The following is a 19,925-nucleotide window of genomic DNA, read 5'->3' as shown; positions in this document are numbered from 1 at the left end:
ATGGTATTGGCAAGATGACCACATACTTCATGACTTTAACTACTGGAAATCATGCAAACCATACATTACATTGAGTGTGTGTGGGTAACTATAATGAGGTTTTCCCTTGGTTACATGACAGGGAATATTGACTTAACAGAATAATCTATGATGTATTGCAAATTCTTTTAGATTCTCAAAAGAGAGCCCACTATGACATGTACATGTAGTATCAGAAAAAACTTATGCAAATGCATTTTGGACAGGGTTCAAAATTGCAAATTTACAAATCACGGGCTACTGCGTTCAAGGAGATGGAAGTTGCTGAATGGTTAAAATGGGGCAGATTAACTATAAATAATATTTTGGCAGAAAAGAAGACGGTAGTTGGAACTGGCTATTTTGATGTATTTGAGAGATTTTATTCAACTATTCATGCAGCATACTATGGTCCTAAAATTCAGTCCATGGAGCTTCTTCTTGATGTAGTTTGAACAATCACTTCATTATAAATATTAAGATTGCAGTTAAAATATGCTCACTAGCTCGCTTACCAAACAACCTGTGCTTGTGCACGGGTTGCAGACTAGTAAAAAAATAAAGCTTAAGTACTAAAATTAAAATACCCCTATGTTATAGGTACCATAAATTATTTAGGTAAAAAATAAACCCTTAAATTGGATATTCAAATATCATCATGTCATGAAATTAGTTTACCATTTTTTTTTATTAAATCAGTCTTTTAATGTTTTAAAAATCGATCACATTGGTCCTTAGCTAAAACTAAAATAAGAAATGAAAATACAAATTTAATAATTTTCTTTTGTATCTTTTGACAAAATAATTTAAGGATAAACTATTTAAGAAGATTAATATCATGTTAGTAGCATTCCCTGACTAAGGAATTTGATCAGAGAGATAGAGTAAGAGAGCTAAAGAGGCCATATCATATGATGATATGAATGAAAAGTGAATCTTTCTACAACACCAAACCCTTTTCTTCAATGCTAATAGTATTCATATATGGTATAAACCATATTACACAACCAGATGACCAATATAAAAAAGAAAAAACCCCATAAAACCAACCCATGCATGAATATAATTTCACTATATGAATTACTATCCACTCGTTATTATGTTCAGCCTATCAACACTCTTCCTTGCTTTTTCTAATTGATGATCAATTCTTCTCCTAGACCTTTCCTTGTGATCAAAGGTCATTCTCAACTTCTCTAACATACCAGAATTATTAGACAAGTTTTTCAGCTTTTCTGACCTGCCTGTGCTCTTCCATGGCTGCATAAATTGATCTGTGCTCCGTCGGAAGTTGTATCGTTGCGATGGAGACTTCTCAACTATTGTTATGAACTTCTTTACATGCCTGATGTACTCAGGAAAGAGCTCTAAATCACAATGGTTACCTCCTTTGAGCCATAATGGTTCGTACTTCTCTTTACACAGTTCCCAGCTTTGCTTGCCATGGGAGCAATCTACAACTTCATCTAAAGTACCCAACACAATAACATAAGGAACTAAATGGCATGCACTGGGTCATTGTTATAGTAACATTTTAAAAGGATTTGTCATTATGTATTTATTTGGACTAATTTTGAACTTCAAATGCTCTTACCACCTTAATTACATCAACACAATCCAAAATCTTACACTGGAATTAGTGAATTGACCTCAACAAATCCATTTAGGTTGAAGAACATAGCATACAAATATGGTAATAAAAGAAAGGTAAAGAGTCTGAAGGTATTTCATTCACACAAGGAATTATGAAATGGTCTAAAATATGTCCAATATTCTAATCATGAGAATTGAGAAATCATATATACAAGAAGGTTCCCTAAAAGGATGACACTGGTTGTATGACAAGCATAGACACAGTCTCACTTATGTCTGATGGAGCATCATTTTAAATCATAGAGAAGTAAATATGTATAGCAAGGTCCAAAGAAGAGTACAAAATCATGACATTTTGACTGCAATCTTGGTTTCAAAATTTATAGTCATGTTCTTCAAAAAAACAAAATAATGGCTCAATGCATGAGGCAACCACTACAAGTTTTTTAGGCACAACCTATGATTTGCTAATTGTAAATTGTGATGTTGTATTAGTGACAAGAACCTAGGACCAGTAGGTTGCAAGGCAGTAACCTTACCTGATGTAGACTGGATTGTTAGATTATGTTGTTTTAATTGGGCTTCAATTTTGTAAATAAGGTTTTAATTTGAGATTATTTTGTTATTTACAGAGAAGTGACTCTTGGATAGTTACATGCCATTGTCCTTGTTGCATAGCTCACGCTCTCCAATTAAACTCTTGGCTTGAATACATTTATCTATCTAGAGTAGTTTGGTGACATGCTGATCATGAAATTCATGGCCTGAAGAGCCAATCATAGAAGTGTTAGACAAGTGGCCTCAGATATCTTAAGAAGGGGGGTTGAATTAAGATATTACAAACTATTTCCCCAATTAAAATTCTATTTCACTTTCTATTCAAGTTACAAATTCCCTTAACAATGAACTCTTAAATAATGATTCAAATAGAACAATCTGAATATAAATATAAAACAATAATAAATAAAAGAGTTTAAGGGAAGAGAAAGTGCAAACTCAGATTTATATTGGTTCGGCCACACCCTTGTGCCTATGTCCAGTCCCCAAACAACCCGCTTGAGAGTTCCACTATCTTATAAAATCCTTTTACAAGTTCTGAACACACAAGGACAACCCTTCCTTTGTATTCAGAATTCTTTTACAACAAGAGACCCTCGGTCTCTTAATCCCTTAGAGAATTAGAAAGAAGAGAAGAATGAATCTCTCTTGAAAGAGATAGATTTTACAATCTGAGCACTCAAATGATTCCTTATTGAATTGAAAGTGTATTGGCCAAGGAATTCTTAAGAGGATAAAATGATTTTGCTCTTTGAGAGAATAAACACTTGTTGTTTTGAAAAACTCTAAGCAAATTCGTGTTCTAAGTCACATATATATAGACCTTTGGTGGTCATGTAAAAGCCATTTGAGAAGTTGTGACTCTTAAAAATATTTTTCTGAAAATCTTCTCTGGTAATCGATTATAGGATTTGTGTAATCGATTACAGCTTTTAAAATTTGAATTATAACATTTATTAACTACTGGTAATCGATTACTGTTAGTGCCTAGCTTTACTGAGTTTTAAAAGATTGGCTAAAATTTTGTTAAAACATAAGCACTTAGACAATGAAGGAAAGCTGGAGTTGCTGCACATGATGTCTAACATTATGTCAAGGAATCAGATCGGGCTGCACAATGCACAAGGCAAGATAAAATGTCAAATGAAGAATTGAAGCTGCAAGATCCACGATGTCGAATACAATGTCCAAGACATCCTGCCCGAAAATACTGGACACATAAATCTGTTATATCTTTAACAGATTAATGTGCAGTCAGCAACAAATTAGGCGCTCTATCTTTAGGAACGAATTAAAAGATAATTAAAGTTTGAATTACAAACTTGAATAGTTTCGTTCAGGGATTAGAGATTGAAGATAAAAACTAAAAGATAAAACTTTATCTTTTAGATCTTTAAGTGCAGATTTTTCAAGAGAATGATAGATCTTATCCAGCGCAAGTTGTTGCAGCCCAGATACGTACACTGCTATATAAACATGAAGGCTGCACGAGTTTTCCATCAAGTCAGAGATTGAAGAGTTATTTTGTGAGTTTTGTGACTTGAGTGTTTTGTGAGCCACCTTGATGTTACCCTAACATCAAGTGTTGGACCTGAGTGTGTAGAGTTGATCTCTATTGTTCAGAGAGCAATCTCTGGTGTGTCTTTGATTTGTTTGTAAACACGGGTGAGTGATTGAGAGGGAGTGAGAGGGGCTCTCATATCTAAGAGTGGCTCTTAGGTAGAAGTTGCATGGGTAGTGGTTAGGTGAGAAGGTTGTATACAGTGGCTGTTAGATCTTCGAACTAATACTATTTTAGTGGATTTCCTCCCTGGCTTGGTAGCCCCCAGATGTAGGTGACGTTGCACCGAACTGGGTTAACAATCCTCTTGTGTTATTTACTTGTTTAATCTGTTCATACTGTCATATACAATCTGCATGTTCTGAAGCGCGATGTCGTGACATCCTGTACAACATCTGTCCTCAGTATCAGAATTTCATTTGGTATCAGAGCGGGCACTCGAAATCACTGAGTGAGATCTAGGGAGATAAATTCTGATGAACATGGAGAAAGAAGGAGGACCAGTGAACAGACCACCAATTCTGGATGGAACCAACTATGAATACTGGAAAGCAAGGATGGTGGCCTTCCTCAAATCACTGGATAGCAGAACCTGGAAAGCTGTCATCAAAGGCTGGGAACATCCCAAGATGCTGGACACAGAAGGAAAGCCCACTGATGAATTGAAGCCAGAAGAAGACTGGACAAAAGAAGAAGACGAATTGGCACTTGGAAACTCCAAAGCCTTGAATGCCCTATTCAATGGAGTTGACAAGAATATCTTCAGATTGATCAACACATGCACAGTTGCCAAGGATGCATGGGAGATTCTGAAAACCACTCATGAAGGAACCTCCAAAGTGAAGATGTCCAGATTGCAACTATTGGCTACAAAATTCGAAAATCTGAAGATGAAGGAGGAAGAATGTATTCATGACTTCCACATGAACATTCTTGAAATTGCCAATGCTTGCACTGCCTTGGGAGAAAGGATGATAGATGAAAAGCTGGTGAGAAAGATCCTCAGATCTTTGCCTAAGAGATTTGACATGAAAGTCACTGCAATAGAGGAGGCCCAAGACATTTGCAACATGAGAGTAGATGAACTCATTGGTTCCCTTCAAACCTTCGAGCTAGGACTCTCGGATAGGACTGAAAAGAAGAGCAAGAACCTGGCGTTCGTGTCCAATGATGAAGGAGAAGAAGATGAGTATGACCTGGATACTGATGAAGGTCTGACTAACGCAGTTGTGCTCCTTGGAAAACAGTTCAACAAAGTGCTGAAAAGAATGGACAGGAGGCAGAAACCACATGTCCGGAACATCCCTTTCGACATCAGGAAAGGTAGTGAATACCAGAAGAAGTCAGATGAAAAGCCCAGTCACAGCAAAGGAATTCAATGCCATGGGTGTGAAGGCTATGGACACATCAAAGCTGAATGTCCCACCCATCTCAAGAAGCAGAGAAAAGGACTTTCTGTATGTTGGTCTGATGATACAGAGAGTGAACAAGAAAGTGATTCTGACAGAGATGTGAATGCACTCACTGGGATATTTGAATCTGATGAAGATTCAAGTGATATTGATGTTGAAATCACTTTTGATGAGCTTGCTATATCCTATAGAGAACTATGCATCAAAAGTGAGAAGATTCTTCAGCAAGAAGCACAACTAAAGAAGATCATTGCAAATCTGGAGGCTGAGAAGGAGGCACATGAAGAGGAGATCTCTGAGCTTAAAGGAGAAATTGGTTTTCTGAACTCTAAACTGGAAAACATGACAAAATCAATAAAGATGCTGAATAAAGGCTCAGATATGCTTGATGAGGTGCTACAGCTTGGGAAGAATGTTGGAAACCAGAGAGGACTTGGATTTAATCATAAATCTGCTGGCAGAACAACCATGACAGAATTTGTTCCTGCCAAAAACAGCACTGGAGCCACGATGTCACAACATCGGTCTCGACATCATGGAACGCAGCAGAAAAAGAGCAAAAGAAAGAAGTGGAGGTGTCACTACTGTGGCAAGTATGGTCACATAAAGCCCTTTTGCTATCATCTACATGGCCATCCACATCATGAAACTCAAAGTAGCAGCAGCGGAAGGAAGATGATGTGGGTTCCAAAACACAAGATTGTTAGTCTTGTTGTTCATACTTCACTTAGAGCATCAGCTAAGGAAGATTGGTACCTAGATAGCGGCTGTTCCAGACACATGACAGGAGTTAAAGAATTCCTGGTGAACATTGAACCTTGCTCCACTAGCTATGTGACATTTGGAGATGGCTCTAAAGGAAAGATCACTGGAATGGGAAAGCTAGTCCATGATGGACTTCCTAGTCTGAACAAAGTACTGCTGGTAAAGGGACTGACTGCAAACTTGATCAACATCAGTCAGTTGTGTGATGAAGGATTCAATGTAAACTTCACAAAGTCAGAATGCTTGGTGACAAATGAGAAGAGTGAAGTTCTAATGAAGGGCAGCAGATCAAAGGACAACTGTTACCTATGGACACCTCAAGAAACCAGTTACTCCTCCACATGTCTATCCTCCAAAGAAGATGAAGTCAAAATATGGCATCAAAGATTTGGACATCTGCACTTAAGAGGCATGAAGAAAATCATTGACAAAGGTGCTGTTAGAGGCATTCCCAATCTGAAAATAGAAGAAGGCAGAATCTGTGGTGAATGTCAGATTGGAAAGCAAGTCAAGATGTCCCACCAGAAGCTTCAACATCAGACCACTTCCAGGGTGCTGGAACTACTTCACATGGACTTGATGGGGCCTGTGCAAGCTGAAAGCCTTGGAGGAAAGAGGTATGCCTATGTTGTTGTGGATGATTTCTCCAGATTTACCTGGGTCAACTTTATCAGAGAGAAATCAGACACCTTTGAAGTATTCAAAGAGTTGAGTCTAAGACTGCAAAGAGAAAAAGACTGTGTCATCAAGAGAATTAGGAGTGACCATGGCAGAGAGTTTGAAAACAACAAGTTTACTGAATTCTGCACATCTGAAGGCATCACTCATGAGTTCTCTGCAGCCATCACACCACAACAAAATGGCATAGTTGAAAGGAAAAACAGGACTTTGCAAGAAGCTGCTAGGGTCATGCTTCATGCCAAAGAACTTCCCTATAATCTCTGGGCTGAAGCCATGAACACAGCATGCTATATCCACAACAGAGTCACACTCAGAAGAGGGACTCCAACCACACTGTATGAAATCTGGAAAGGGAGGAAGCCAACTGTCAAGAACTTCCACATTTTTGGAAGTCCATGTTACATTTTGGCAGATAGAGAGCAAAGGAGAAAGATGGATCCCAAGAGTGATGCAGGAATATTCTTGGGATACTCTACAAACAGCAGAGCATATAGAGTATTCAATTCCAGAACCAGAACTGTGATGGAATCCATCAATGTGGTGGTTGATGATCTAACTCCAGCAAGAAAGAAGGATGTCGAAGACGATGTCAGAACATCGGGAGACAATGTAGCAGATACATCTAAAAGTGCAGAAAATGCAGAAAATGCAGAAAACTCTGATTCTGCTACAGATGAACCAAACATCAATCAACCTGACAAGAGTCCTTCCATTAGAATCCAGAAGATGCACCCCAAGGAGCTGATTATAGGAGATCCAAACAGAGGAGTCACTACAAGATCAAGGGAGTTTGAGATTGTCTCCAATTCATGCTTTGTCTCCAAAACTGAGCCAAAGAATGTGAAAGAGGCACTGACTGATGAGTTCTGGATCAATGCTATGCAAGAAGAATTGGAGCAATTCAGAAGGAACGAAGTTTGGGAGCTAGTTCCTAGACCCGAGGGAACTAATGTGATTGGCACCAAGTGGATCTTCAAGAACAAAACCAATGAAGAAGGTGTTATAACCAGAAACAAGGCCAGACTTGTTGCTCAAGGCTACACTCAGATTGAAGGTGTAGACTTTGATGAAACTTTCGCCCCTGTTGCTAGACTTGAGTCCATCAGATTGTTACTTGGTGTAGCTTGCATCCTCAAATTCAAGCTGTACCAGATGGATGTGAAGAGCGCGTTTCTGAATGGATACCTGAATGAAGAAGTCTATGTGGAGCAGCCAAAGGGATTTGTAGATCCAACTCATCCAGATCATGTATACAGGCTCAAGAAGGCTCTCTATGGATTGAAGCAAGCTCCAAGAGCTTGGTATGAAAGGCTAACAGAGTTTCTTACTCAGCAAGGGTATAGGAAGGGAGGAATTGACAAGACTCTCTTTGTCAAACAAGATGCTGAAAACTTGATGATAGCACAGATATATGTTGATGACATTGTGTTTGGAGGGATGTCGAATGAGATGCTTCGACATTTTGTCCAACAGATGCACTCTGAATTTGAGATGAGTCTTGTTGGAGAGCTGACTTATTTTCTAGGATTCCAAGTGAAGCAGATGGAAGACTCCATATTCCTCTCACAAAGCAAGTATGCAAAGAACATTGTCAAGAAGTTTGGGATGGAAAATGCCAGCCATAAAAGAACACCTGCACCTACTCACTTGAAGCTGTCAAAGGATGAAGCTGGCACCAGTGTTGATCAAAGTCTGTACAGAAGCATGATTGGGAGCTTACTATATTTAACAGCAAGCAGACCTGACATCACCTTTGCAGTAGGTGTTTGTGCAAGATATCAAGCCAATCCCAAGATAAGTCACTTGAATCAAGTAAAGAGAATTCTGAAATATGTAAATGGCACCAGTGACTATGGGATTATGTATTGTCATTGTTCAGATTCAATGCTGATTGGATATTGTGATGCTGATTGGGCTGGAAGTGCAGATGACAGAAAAAGCACTTCTGGTGGATGTTTCTATTTGGGAAACAATCTTATTTCATGGTTCAGCAAGAAGCAGAACTGTGTGTCCCTATCTACTGCAGAAGCAGAGTATATTGCAGCAGGAAGCAGCTGTTCATAACTAGTTTGGATGAAGCAGATGCTGAAGGAGTACAATGTCGAACAAGATGTCATGACATTGTACTGTGACAACATGAGTGCTATTAATATTTCTAAAAATCCTGTTCAACACAGCAGAACCAAACACATTGACATTAGACATCACTATATTAGAGATCTTGTTGATGATAAAGTTATCACACTGGAGCATGTTGCCACTGAGGAACAAGTAGCAGATATTTTCACAAAGGCATTGGATGCAAATCAGTTTGAAAAACTGAGGGGCAAGCTGGGCATTTGTCTGCTAGAGGAGTTATAGCAATTACTTCTATCTGAACGTGCTCAAACGTTAATAGCACGTTCACTACTGGGCCAAAACAAATTCAACCTTCGTTTCACTCGTCCCCCTACATTCCTCATTCAAACTTACATTTTCGTAGCAATCTCGTTTTCAACAGCATTCCCCAACACTTCTCAGATATTCACGAAACCACTCCCAAAGCTCTGCTTCTCCATGGCTACCTCACCAAAAGAAACCTCATCCCCTGTTTCACCCTCTGTACCATCATCTCCATCATCCTCCAAAACTCCATCAAACCAGGAACAACCTGCATTCAATATCCAACCCATACAAATGATTCCTGGTCCAGGACCTATTCCTGAGAAACTGGTCCCTAAAAGACAACAGAGAGTGAAGATTTCTGAAAACCCTAGCTTTGCAACAAGCCCTAGGGAAGAAGACACTGAGATGGATAAGAAGATCCGCAGTCTTGTGAATAGCATTTTGAAAAATGCTTCTGTCCCTGATGCTGATAAAGATGTCCCAACATCTTCCACCCCAAATGCTGAAGTCCTCTCTTCATCCAGTGAAGAGAAATCAACAGAGGAAGAGGATCAAGCCACAGAGGAGACCCCTGCACCAAGGGCACCAGAACCTGCTCCAGGTGACCTCATTGACCTAGAAGAAGTAAAATCTGATGAGGAACCCATTGCCAAAAAGCTGGCACCTGGCATTGCAGAAAGATTACAAAGCAGAAAGGGAAAAACCCCCATTACTAGGTCTGGACGAATCAAAACTATTGCACAGAAGAAGAGCACACCAATCACTCCTACCACATCCAGATGGAGCAAAGTTGCAATCCCTTCTAAGAAGAGGAAAGAAATTTCCTCATCTGATTCTGATGATGATGTCGAACTAGATGTTCCCGACATCAAGAGAGCCAAGAAATCAGGGAAAAAGGTGCCTGGAAATGTCCCTGATGCCCCATTGGACAACATTTCATTCCACTCCATTGGCAATGTTGAAAGGTGGAAATTTGTATATCAACGCAGACTTGCTTTAGAAAGAGAACTGGGAAGAGATGCCTTAGATTGCAAGGAGATCATGGACCTCATCAAGGCTGCTGGACTGCTGAAAACTGTCACCAAGTTGGGAGATTGTTATGAAAGTCTAGTCAGGGAATTCATTGTCAACATTCCCTCTGACATAACAAACAGAAAGAGTGATGAGTATCAGAAAGTGTTTGTTAGAGGAAAGTGTATTAGATTCTCCCCTGCTGTAATCAACAAATACCTGGGCAGACCAACTGAAGGAGTGGTGGATATTGCTGTTTCTGAGCATCAAATTGCCAAGGAAATCACTGCCAAGCAAGTCCAGCATTGGCCAAAGAAAGGGAAGCTTTTTGCAGGGAAGCTAAGTGTGAAGTATGCAATCCTGCATAGGATTGGCACTGCAAACTGGGTACCCACCAATCATACTTCCACTGTTGCCACAGGTTTGGGTAAATTTCTGTATGCTGTTGGAACCAAGTCCAAATTTAATTTTGGAAACTATATTTTTGATCAAACTATTAAGCATTCAGAATCTTTTGCTGTCAAATTACCCATTGCCTTCCCAACTGTATTGTGTGGCATTATGTTGAGTCAACATCCCAATATTTTAAACAACATTGACTCTGTGAAGAAGAGAGAATCTCCTCTATCCCTGCATTACAAACTGTTTGAGGGGACACATGTCCCAGACATTGTCTCGACATCAGGGAAAGCTGCTGCTTCAGGTGCTGTGTCCAAGGATGATTTGATTGCTGAACTCAAGGACACATGCAAGGTGCTGGAGGCAACCATCAAAGCCAACACAGAGAAGAAAATGGAGCTGGAACGCCTGATCAAAAGACTCTCAGACAATGGCGTTGATGATGGAGAAGCAGCTGAGGAAGAAGAAGATGCAGCAGAGGATACAGAATCAGATGATGATGATTCTGATGCCACCCCATGACCATCAGACCTTTAGTTTTTTTTTTTTGCTTTTTACTCTTACTAGCTATTGGGGCATGTCCCTTTGAACAATTGATTGTTATTGGTCTGTAATATTTGCACATCATGCATTCTACTTTTGCCAAATTCTGTCTAAAAAGGGGGAGTAGTAGGATATTATGCATAATTTATGATTTTGAGGGGGAGTAGTATTTATACTGCTGCTGCTGATGATGATTGATGTAAACTACTGGAACTAGTAGCTGATAGAAGATGCTGCAGTGAACTGCTGCCTAGCAGAATATTCTCTTCACAGCAGTAAGAGCATGGAGACAGGGGGAGCAGAAAATTGATGTCACGTGAGATGTCTTGACATCCTGGAAAAGACTTGTAGATTTGCAACTTGCAGAATTTTGCTGTCACCACTACAGATACTGCTGTGCTTGATTACTCTGATAATGAAAGTTGCTGATCCCACTTGCATGACTGCTCGTACCTACTCAGGAAGTGTCTAAGTATGTTTTAGACAAAATTTGCCAAAGGGGAAGATTGTTAGTGCCTAGCTTTACTGAGTTTTAAAAGATTGGCTAAAATTTTGTTAAAACATAAGCACTTAGACAATGAAGGAAAGCTGGAGTTGCTGCACATGATGTCTAACATTATGTCAAGGAATCAGATCGGGCTGCACAATGCACAAGGCAAGATAAAATGTCAAATGAAGAATTGAAGCTGCAAGATCCACGATGTCGGATACAATGTCCAGGACATCCTGCCCGAAAATACTGGACACATAAATCTGTTATATCTTTAACAGATTAATGTGCAGTCAGCAACAGATTAGGCGCTCTATCTTTAGGAACGAATTAAAAGATAATTAAAGTTTGAATTACAAACTTGAATAGTTTCGTTCAGGGATTAGAGATTGAAGATAAAAACTAAAAGATAAAACTTTATCTTTTAGATCTTTAAGTGCAGATTTTTCAGGAGAATGATAGATCTTATCCAGCGCAAGTTGTTGCAGCCCAGATACGTACACTGCTATATAAACATGAAGGCTGCACGAGTTTTCCATCAAGTCAGAGATTGAAGAGTTATTTTGTGAGTTTTGTGACTTGAGTGTTTTGTGAGCCACCTTGATGTTACCCTAACATCAAGTGTTGGACCTGAGTGTGTAGAGTTGATCTCTATTGTTCAGAGAGCAATCTCTGGTGTGTCTTTGATTTGTTTGTAAACACGGGTGAGTGATTGAGAGGGAGTGAGAGGGGCTCTCATATCTAAGAGTGGCTCTTAGGTAGAAGTTGCATGGGTAGTGGTTAGGTGAGAAGGTTGTATACAGTGGCTGTTAGATCTTCGAACTAATACTATTTTAGTGGATTTCCTCCCTGGCTTGGTAGCCCCCAGATGTAGGTGACGTTGCACCGAACTGGGTTAACAATCCTCTTGTGTTATTTACTTGTTTAATCTGTTCATACTGTCATATACAATCTGCATGTTCTGAAGCGCGATGTCGTGACATCCTGTACGACATCTGTCCTCAGTATCAGAATTTCAATTACCAATATTGTGTAATCGATTACGCAGTCTAAAATTTTAATTCAAATATTTAGTAGCTGTTGTAAAACATTTTTGGCCACCGGTAATCGATTACATCCTCTGGTAATCGATTACCAGAGAGTAAATCTCTTGAAAAACACTTTTTTAACTTAAATTACTTGGCCAAACCCTTTGCTATATCAATTAGGAATTCCCTTCCTAAAATACTAGTGATCATCTTGATGTTGTGGCTTGTATTCTTGAATCATTGTCTTGAATTTAAACTTGAAAAGCCCATTTGCATCATTTGCATCAAATCATCATGATCATCATCAAAACACCAAAGTCATTTGCTTCTACAATCTCCCCCTTTTTGATGATGACAATATAAGTCCTGAAATCAAGATACAAGCAAACAATGTATATGTATAAAATTGGCGTTCACTCCCCCTATGTTTTGGAATTGATGATCACTTGATTTCTAAGCTTTTTCTAAGCCTTTATACACCCCATTTTTCTCCCCCTTTGGCAACATAAAAAAGCCAAAGTACTTGGGAATCAAAACAAATATAATAATGAAGTGGATATAGAGCAATTACAAAGTATAAGTCACAACCAACCAAAATCATAAATAAGACATAACCTAACCAGAATCCAAACAGTTCAAAATTCAAAACACATAGTATCAAAGCATAAAAGTATAAAATCCAAATACTAAAAGATAAATAAAGTACTGAAAATAATAAGCTAAGTAGCATAGCCAAAATACACGGCTTATAAGAGACATATAATTATAAACTAAATTCTAAGAAGGTGGAGGTGGTGGTGGAAGATCGAAACTCTGACGAATGTATCCCACATCCTCTTCAAGCTGTGTGAGGCGAATATCCATTCCGGCAAAACGAGTATCCAGTGAGTCGAAACGTTCACCAACATAAGAACGAAGACCCTGTAATTCGGAAAGAACTTCAGTCATGAGTGTTGAATCATCTCGCTGAGGAAGAGGTGAAGGAGTACGCTTATCTTGAGGAGGGAGTGCGTCTTTCTTCAGCCATTGACCATTCCAATCCTTACGGTATCCAAAGGAAGTCACTGCACCAGCACCAATTGCAAAGGAACGCTTGACTTAAACAAATGGTTCATCATCAAGCGGAATTTGAAAAAGACGCAGAAACAAAGTTATCAGTTGAGGGTAAGGGAGAGGTGCATTGACCCGTAATGCCTTATGCATTCGGTACCGAACCAAGTGAACCCAGTCGATCTGACGACCGGTGAGGAAAGCCCACATCAGAATCAAATCCTCCTCAGAGGCTTGTGCCAAATTTGAAGACCGGGGAAGCAAAATTCTAACAATTATATAGTGCATGATGCGATTATCAAATGTTAATGACCCGGCCAGCAATCTACCAGTCATTTCAGCCTGATCATTGTAGATCATACAGCGAGCATCATGACTAGAATAATCAAATTTCCAGTCATCAACAATGGTGCCCTCAAAAGGTGCACCTTGACTGGGTAAATGAGTTAAAGAAAAGAACAATGACTGATCAATGATCATGGGAATACCATGCACCTCAGAAGAAATAATGTCATCCTGAATTTTTAAATTGCAGTAGAAGACCTTTACAAGTTCAGGATAATGTGGCAATTTTAAGGACATGAAATCAACCAAGCCAGAATTTTGAAACACTTGATAGCAATCAAACGTTTCATCATTAAAGAAATCTACGTCTAGGTACTTAGGGTCTAAGATGATCCTAGAAGAAAATTGAGAAAGGTACCATAGACGCTGATCATCAGATGAAAACAAAGTGGATGATCTTGGAGATGACAAAGAGGGATGAATAGGTGTTGTGGGTGCTTCGGATGGTCCGTGGCGGCGATGGGCAGCAGCAGCGGCGGTGGAGGATGATCCCTTTCTCTTCTTCGATGGTTCTGCCATTTGATGAAGTTTTAGTGAATTTCAATCGGTGGAAGTGAAAGAGAAGTGAAAGAGAGGAAGATTGGGCTTTACGAGACGTGTTTTGGTGAAGATTTAAGTAAGATATGAAGGTTTGAAGATTTAGGGATGGAGGAGGCACGAGGAGAAGCTTTGGCTGCGCAACAACACTGGTTTCGTAGGTATTTATAGATGAGGACGAGTTGTAATCGATTACAAGGCTTGGTAATCGATTACAGGAGTAATAAGGCTTCCGGTAATCGATTACAGGATGTTGTAATCGATTACAGGCTGCCTGTTCTTGTGTAATCGATTACACTGTATGGTAATCGATTACCAAAGCATAAACTAGGCTAGTTTCTAAAAAAATTACCTATGTCTATGATAAATACATCTAATATTATTAATTATCACTACTAATGCACTTAATTCAATCATTCAAATATAAAACACCCAGGAATTCATAAATTCTATCATAATAACAAGAATTTAAACAAAATCAATCAAAGTAACATACTTAACATAAACAATCAATTATAAGAATAAATTAATCAATCAATCCTTATTTATCTAAATCACTAACATCTAAGAGGCCTAATTCCCTTCTAATAGAGAAGAATATTTCTTTGGGGAGAGGTTTTGTGAAAATATCAGCAAGTTGATTCTTAGTATCAGCAAACTCTAATACACAATCTCCCTTTAGAACATGATCTCTAAGAAAATGGTGCCTAATTTCTATATGTTTAGTTCTAAAGTGTTGAACTGGATTCTTGGAGAGATTAATTGCACTTGTATTATCACATCTAATAGGTATATGGTCAAGAAGGATTCCATAATCAGAAAGTTTTTGCTTCATCCATAAGATTTGTGCACAACAACTGCCGGTAGAAATATATTCCGCTTCTGCAGTGGATAAAGCAACACTATTTTGTTTCTTACTATGCCAAGAAACTAGAGCAGATCCAATGAATTGACAAGTTCCACTAGTGCTCTTTCTATCTGTTTTAGAACCGGCAAAGTCTGAATCAGAATATCCAATTAAGGTGCATGTGGAATTTCTAGGATACCATAAACCTATGTTCGTAGTGCCTACCAAATATCTAATGATTCTTTTAACAGCACTAAGATGTGATTGTTTAGGATTTGATTGAAATCTAGCACACATACACACACTAAACATTATATCAGGCCTGCTAGCAGATAAATAAAGAAGTGATACGATCATACCTCGATATTGCTTAACATCTATTGACTGACCGATTTCATCTTTATCTAGATAGCAAGCAGTGCTCATTGGTGTAGCCATGTGCTTAGCATTTTCCATGTCGAATTTGTGGATTAACTCTTTGCAATACTTGGATTGATTGACAAAGATACCATCCTTAGTTTGTTTAATTTGCAATCCAAGAAAGAAGTTAAGTTCTCCCATCATTGACATTTCTAACTCACTTTGCATGTCTTGGGAGAATTCCTTGCATAATAATTCATTAGTGGATCCAAAAATAATGTCATCAACATAAATTTGAACTAATAAAATATCATGTGATTTTCTTTTTATAAAAAGAGTAGTATCCACTTTTCCTCTAGAAAAGTCCTTTTCTAAAAGGAACTTACTTAGACGCTCGTACCAAGCCCTAGGGGCTTGTTTCAAGCCATATAAAGCCTTTTTCAATTTATAGACATGATTTGGCTTATCCAATATTTCAAAACATGGTGGTTGTTCAACATATACTTCTTCTTGAATTAAGCAATTTAGAAAAGCACTTTTAACATCCATTTGATAAAGCTTAAAATTCATTATGGATGCATATGCTAAGAGCATTCTAATGGCTTCTAATCTAGCAACTGGAGCATATGTTTCCTTATAATCTATACCTTCTTCTTGAGTATATCCTTTTGCAACTAATCTAGCCTTATTTCTAATGATTATTCCATGTTCATCTAACTTATTTCTAAATACCCATTTTGTTCCTATGATGGGATAATTTTTAGGTTTCTCTACAAGTTCCCACACATTGTTTCTTTCAAATTGATTCAGTTCTTCTTGCATGGCAATAATCCAGTTATCATCTACTATGGCTTCTTTTATATTTTTAGGTTCAATCATAGATACAAAAGCCATATAATTGCATAATTCTTTAAGAGAATGTCTAGTTGTTACCCCTTTTGAGATATCACCAATAATGCTGTCAAGAGGATGATCTTTTGAGGCTTTCCATTCTTTTAGAAGTTCATTATTTGATTTGGCTTCTTCTGGAGGATCTTCATTGCTTCCTTTCCCTTTTCCTTTAGAATCTTATCCATGAATATGAATTTGTTCTAAAGATTCTGCAATATCATCTAGCATATTCTTTCTTGACAAGATAGCATTAGATTCATCAAAAGTAACATGAATGGATTCCTCAATATTCATAGTTCTTTTATTATATATCCTATATGCTTTTCTTTGCAATGAATATCCAAGAAAAATTCCTTCATCATATTTTGCATCAAATTTTCCTAGATTATCTTTACCATTATTAAGCACAAAACATTTGCAACCAAAAACATGTAGATGTGAAATGTTGGGTTTTCTACCATTATATAACTCATATGTGGTTTTCTTTAAAATGGGTCTTATTAAGGCCCTATTCATGATGTAACATGCAGTATTGACGGCTTCAGCCCAAAAATATTTTGGAAGAAAAGTATTATTTAATAAAGTTCTAGCAATTTCTTCCAATGACCTATTTTTCCTCTCAACAACTTCATTTTGTTGAGGGGTTCTAGGTGCAGAAAAATTATGTTCAATACCATGTTCTTCACAAAATAATTCAAAATCTTTGTTTTCAAATTCACCACCATGATCACTTCTAATGGATGCAATCTTAAGATTTTTCTTGTTTTGTATAACTTTAGCAAGTTTTCTAAATGCTTGGAATGCATCACTTTTATGAGTAATGAATAATGTCCAAGTATATCTAGAGAAATCATCAACTATAACAAGAGCATAGTAATTTCCTCCAAAACTCATGGTTCTAGATGGACCAAATAAATCCATATGCAATAATTGTAAGGGTTGAGAGGTCGAAACAATATTTTTAGGTTTGAATGAGACTTTAGTTTGTTTACCCTTTTGACATGCATCACATAGTTTATCTTTTTCAAATTTCAATTTAGGCAAACCAACTACTAAATCTTTTGAAATTAATTTGTTTATGTGATCCATGTTTATGTGAGCAATTCTTTTATGCCATAACCATGGATCATCATCTTTGCTAAGAAAACAATGATTGTTATCTAGTTTTAGGCTTAAGTCTATCATGTACACATTGTTGACTCTATGTCCTACATGCTTTATATTAATGTCATGCTTATGTTCTATAAGACATTTTTGAGAATCAAATGATACTAGATAGCCTTTGTCACATAATTGACTAACACTAAGCAGGTTGTGCTTAAGACCTTCAACAAGTTGAACATTTTCAATGGAGTTTGAAGAATTTGTACCTATTTTACCAACTCCAAGGATTCTACCTTTGTTGTTGTCACCATATGTCACATGCTCGCTTTTCTTGGGAAAGATATGTGTAAACTTTGATGCATCTCCAGTCATATGTTTTGAGCATTCGCTATCTATGTACCACTCCTTCCTCAAAGACACCTACATAATCAAGTTTTTGACTTAGGTACCCAAACTTTATTGGGTCCTTGTGTGTTAGTGTAAACTGAAGATCCTTTTGGGACCCATATCATTTTAATGTTGTTGTAGTTCTTCTTAAAGTAGCAAGTAGATATGCCATGCCCTTTTCTTCCACAGTAAAAACAAGTGATAGAACTAGAATTATATTTTTGTGTGGAAGTAGAGAAGTTTTTATGAAATTTTTGTTGTTTTTCAGATTTATATCCTATTCCAGCCTTATTGGAGACATATCTTTGTTTTCCTAATATGACATCTAAATTATTTCTACTATAAGAAAATTTTGCAAGTGAGTTTTTCAACTCTTTAATTTCTTTTTCATATTTTTCACAACAACTACAAGAATAAGATATTTTCTTGTTAGAATTAGTAGAGATATGAACTTTTTCATTTGATTTAGAAATTGAGACTTCATTTATAAGATGATCTAATTCTTTGTTTAATTTTGAAATTTCATTTTCTAAATCTGAAATTGTTTTCTTAGAAGATGAAACTAACTTTGCAAGTTTAATTGACTCTTTATGCAAATCAACAAATGCATCTTGTAATTCATCAAAAGAAATGGATAAGTTATTTGAAGATGTTACCTCTTCATCACTTTCATAACTTTTAGCCATTAGGCAGAGGTTTATCTCTTCATTTTCTGAATCTTCAAAAGATTCCATATCATTTTCATCCCATGTGATGTATGCTTTCTTCAATTTCTTTTCACTAAAATTTTTCTTTTCAGACTTCTCCATCTTTTTCTTGAAGATAGGACAATCAACCCTCAGATGTCCAGGTTGATTGCACTCAAAGCACTTTGGAGTAGAGGATGAAGTTTTTGTCCTTCTTTTAGATTTAAAATTGGGTCGCCTTTGATTTCCTCTTACTTTAAGAAACTTGTTGAACCTTTTTACAAAAAGGCTAAGATCATCATCTTCATCTAGATCAATTTCCTTATCACTTTCTTCTTGGATTGAAGATGAGGCTTTAAGAGCAATTCCCTTCTTTTTCTTGTCATTTTCTTCATGTTGACTTAATCTCAATAATTCCATTTCGTGTTCCTGTAACTTCCCAAATAGAGTAGCAAGAGTCATGTTAGATAAATCTCTAGATTCAGTAATGGCTGTTACTTTAGGTTGCCATTCTCTACTTAAACATCTTAACACTTTGTTTATGAGATCTTCATTTTGAAACTCTTTCCCTAATGCTGCAAGATGATTTACTATATGTGTAAACCTCTTTTGCATGTCTTGAATGCTTTCATTTGCATTCATCCTAAATATTTCATATTCATGAGTTAATGTGTTTATCCTAGATCTTTTAACATCTGTTGTTCCTTCATGTGTTAATTGTAGAGTGTCTCACATTTCCTTAACACTCTTACAATTTGAAACCCTAAAATATTCATCCATTCCCAGGGCAGATGTAATTATATTTTTGGCTTTTAAATTGTATTGTACTCGTCTTTTATCCTCTTCAGACCATCTATCTCTAGGTTTTTCTATTGTTATGCTTTCACTTGATGTGCTTCCATCTATTGTAATTCTTTCTACTGTGGTGGGTATATAAGGCCCTATTTCTATGGCTTCCGAAATATTTAAGTCTATTGCCTCAATAAAAATTTGCATTCGGGTTTTCCAGTAGTGGTAACCCTTTCCATTAAAGATTGGAGGCCTATTGATTGAATTTCCTTCTGGAAATAAGAAGTTTGTTGAGGCCATTTTTTTTCTTGAAGCTTCTAAACTTTATACAAGAATGAAGCTCTGATACCACTTGTTAGACAAGTGGTATCAGATATCTTAAGAATGGGGGTTGAATTAAGATATTACAAACTATTTCCCCAATTAAAATTATATTTCACTTTCTATTCAAGTTACAAATTCCCTTAACAATGAACTCTTAAATA

At 37.3% G+C, this 19,925-nt stretch overlaps 1 pseudogene; it reads right to left on the bottom strand.

The window, feature by feature from the left end:
• Window positions 1-1,101: 1,101 nt before the first annotated feature.
• Window positions 1,102-19,925, bottom strand: part of LOC114398689 — a 35,404-nt pseudogene continuing 16,580 nt past the window's right edge.

The sequence above is a fragment of the Glycine soja genome, chromosome 19, assembly GCF_004193775.1.
Source record: "Glycine soja cultivar W05 chromosome 19, ASM419377v2, whole genome shotgun sequence".
NCBI lineage: Eukaryota > Viridiplantae > Streptophyta > Magnoliopsida > Fabales > Fabaceae > Glycine > Glycine soja.
The sequence above is the reverse complement of the archived record's forward strand: the minus strand, read 5'-3'. Positions and strand labels throughout refer to the sequence as shown.